Below are 3,133 nucleotides of genomic sequence, written 5' to 3'. Positions count from 1 at the left end.
CCCCCCCCCCCCCCCACATATATTTGTAACATGGTGGGATGGGAAGGGAAAGGAATAGGAGGGGAGGATTCACATGGTTTGTCTTTGGGAGTGGGATGGGGTCTTCATGATTGCGTGCTGATGGAGAGAGACCAGACTGACCGAGCGTAGGTGGGTGCAAGTGACAAGGATTTCGAGGTGACCATGACTGTGCCCAGAGGAGTCCCCAGTGAGAGTCAGGACTGCCCAGTGAGAGTCCAGGGGCGGGGACTGGGGAGCCGGGGTGGGTTACATGTGCCTCCTGATGTAATACATTAGTAAAGACATTCTAGGGGTAAATTGGTATTTGACTCCCTCTACTGAAATCTGTGAGGAATGACACACGAAGCTTAACTTGCTCGAAAGTGCCATTTGTGCGAACAGGATTGCCGTGTCATGCAAACAAAAATGCACCACACCAAAAAAAAAGGCACGTTAAAATTTTCAAGCACTCTACATTAACACCCATGTCATCTACACATGCCCTTAGAGTCTCCCTCTCCACTGATTCCTTGAGGTCTTAGGCAAGACTGCCAAAAAGGGTCCTAGTTGGTGTCCTTATGATGCAGGTTGGTCGCCTCCCTCATAGAAAATGCACGGAGGCATGCTGCTCAGTAGCATTCAGAGATGAAAGATGCAATCCCTGTATCATTCACTACCCATCCCCTGAACCATGCAGGATGTTCCGTTGGAATTTTTTGTACAACAAACAGTAACATCAGAAGGCTAAGAAATTCTTATTTTGGTTAAGAAACTGATTCATTAAAATTTAAGAAGCTGAAATTAAACTCTCTCATCTTTTTTCCAAGTTTGATCATATTTCTCAGGGTGGTCAGTATTTAAAGAGACCCCCAAAAACCTTGTTCTGTTCACTATGTGAAAAACTGAGGATTTAAAAAAAATATCCAGATTGGGATGTTAACTCTGAGACAGAGCAGAGCAGCGTGTGTGCTGGCTCTGCCAGTATATGCAACATTTTGCTCAGCAGTTTTTGTGTCCTGTGAACAATAGGGTGAGGATTACTGATAGGCAGCAGAGAAGGTTGAACAATTGGTTGAAAGACAATAACAACAATTGTTAAATCAAGTGGATTTTTCTAGCTGATAACAGACTGGGAGTTTGGCTTTTACTTCTCATTAGTATCTCCTAATTTTTTATGCCATACCTCTAACAGCTGTCAAAGCTGACAATGTCAACTACTGATGTAGCACTACACTGGAGGAAACTGTTGGAGTGAATTAGTTCTAGAGAGTCTGCTCCTTCAAATTGGTGGCTTACTCTTATATGTACTCACAGGCGCGTATTCTTGTTTATCCCATGTTTCTTCCACACAGTGGGAAATATTTATACTCTATGTAGGAGCAAGAAAATGTTGGCAGGATTTGTGCATACATGAAATTCATCTGCAGCTTCAGATGTGGCTTTGAGATTATATGGACATTATTTATTATAATATGATAGAATAAGGTACCGTATAATGTTTTTGATTCTCTTTAACTTCTTCATGGAAAAATATATACTGCAGGAAAAGTACCATGTTTAGTGCTGGGGTATCTGCATGGTTTCCAGTGAGGAAATATTGCAGATGTTTTGCATTGGTGGTGTCATCCTGGTTCATTTAGATCGGGGTGTCAAACTCACGCTGTTCCCTGGGCTGGTCCAGACCATGGGGCTCCTTGTTGGCTGGATCTGGATGTGTTGCCAAGGCTGAGGAGTGGCAGTGGAAGCAGTAGCGATGGGGTGGGCAGCAGGATGAGCAGTGCTGGTGGAGATGAACGTGTCCATTGCTTGCCCCCTGCTGCCAAACACATGTGCCAGTGACGTTCCAAGCCCCAGATTTTGGTGGCAGGCTTTACTCTCTCTTGCCCTCTGCCAGTCCACTCCATTGTTGGTTAGTTTGATACCCTGTGTTTAAATGACTTGCCCATACTTGTATAAAACCAACATACAGTCTGGCATAATGGACATTTTTTCTTCTGGTGAGGCCACATACTATAGAGTTTTGCAGGTTGAGATGAAGTTACTATATTATAATGTGGCTTTCTCTTTCAGCGCCTGACTCCTGTAAAGAATCCCTTGGAAATTTGAGAGTATAGATCCAAAAAGGTTTCATAGTTAGTAGGGTCGGAAGGGACCTGAGCAGATCATCAAGTCCGACTGTCGGGGAACCCCTCTCTACCTGGCCCGAGTCAGCTCCTGCTCGTTCAGCTCCTGGGGTCCAGCAAGCGGCGTCTTTTCCACTCCCTGGGCCTGCCGTGGCTCTGCTTCCTCTGCTGCTGCAGCCACCATTTTTATCCTTGCCGGCTGGCGTCTGACGCTGATGTCACCGGCTGGCTGTAATGGCACAAAAAGGCAGCTAACGAGCCACGCGGGTTCCTTCTCCTGATCCATGTGCGTCTTGTCCTGGGCTGCCGGTAAGTGATCTTCGTTACCCTGCCCCCCGGGACACCGACCCCTTGCCATGCCAGGAAAGAGTACTGGGGTCAAACAACCCCAGCAAGGTGATTGTCTAGCCTTGTCTAGCCAGCACCACTTCGCTTGGAAGTTGGTTCCAGATCCTAGCCGCCCTGACAGTGAAGTAGCGCCTCCTGATGTCTAGCCTAAATCTACCCTCTGCCAGCTTGTGACTGTTATTTCTAGTCACTCCTGGTAGTGCTCGGGGGAACAGGGACTCCCCCAATGCCTGCTGGTCCCCTCTGACTAGTTTGTTACAGGCCACCAGATTCTCCCTCAGTCTTCTCTTGTGGAGGCTGAACAGGTTCAGGTCCCGTAGCCTCTCCTCATAGGGCCTGCCCTGCTGCCCCCTGATCATGCGAGTGGCCCTCCTCTGGACCCTCTCTATGCTGTCCACATCCCTCTTGTAGTGCGGCACCAAGAACTGGGCGCAGTACTCCACCTGCGGCCTGACCAGTGCCGCATAGAAGGGGAGGATCACCTCCTTGGACCTGCTTGAGATGCATCTGTGGATGCATGACAAGGTACGGTTGGCCTTCCTGACTGCATCCCCACACTGCTTGCCCATTCATCTTGGTGTCAATGATGACTCAAAGATCCTTTTCTGCCTGTGCACTGACAAGAAGGGACTTCCCCAGCCTGTAGGTATGCTGCTGGTTCT

This window comes from Gavialis gangeticus, unplaced genomic scaffold, assembly GCF_001723915.1.
Source record: "Gavialis gangeticus isolate Ggan-Ray unplaced genomic scaffold, GavGan_comp1, whole genome shotgun sequence".
Lineage (NCBI taxonomy): Eukaryota > Metazoa > Chordata > Crocodylia > Gavialidae > Gavialis > Gavialis gangeticus.
The sequence above is the reverse complement of the archived record's forward strand: the minus strand, read 5'-3'. Positions refer to the sequence as shown.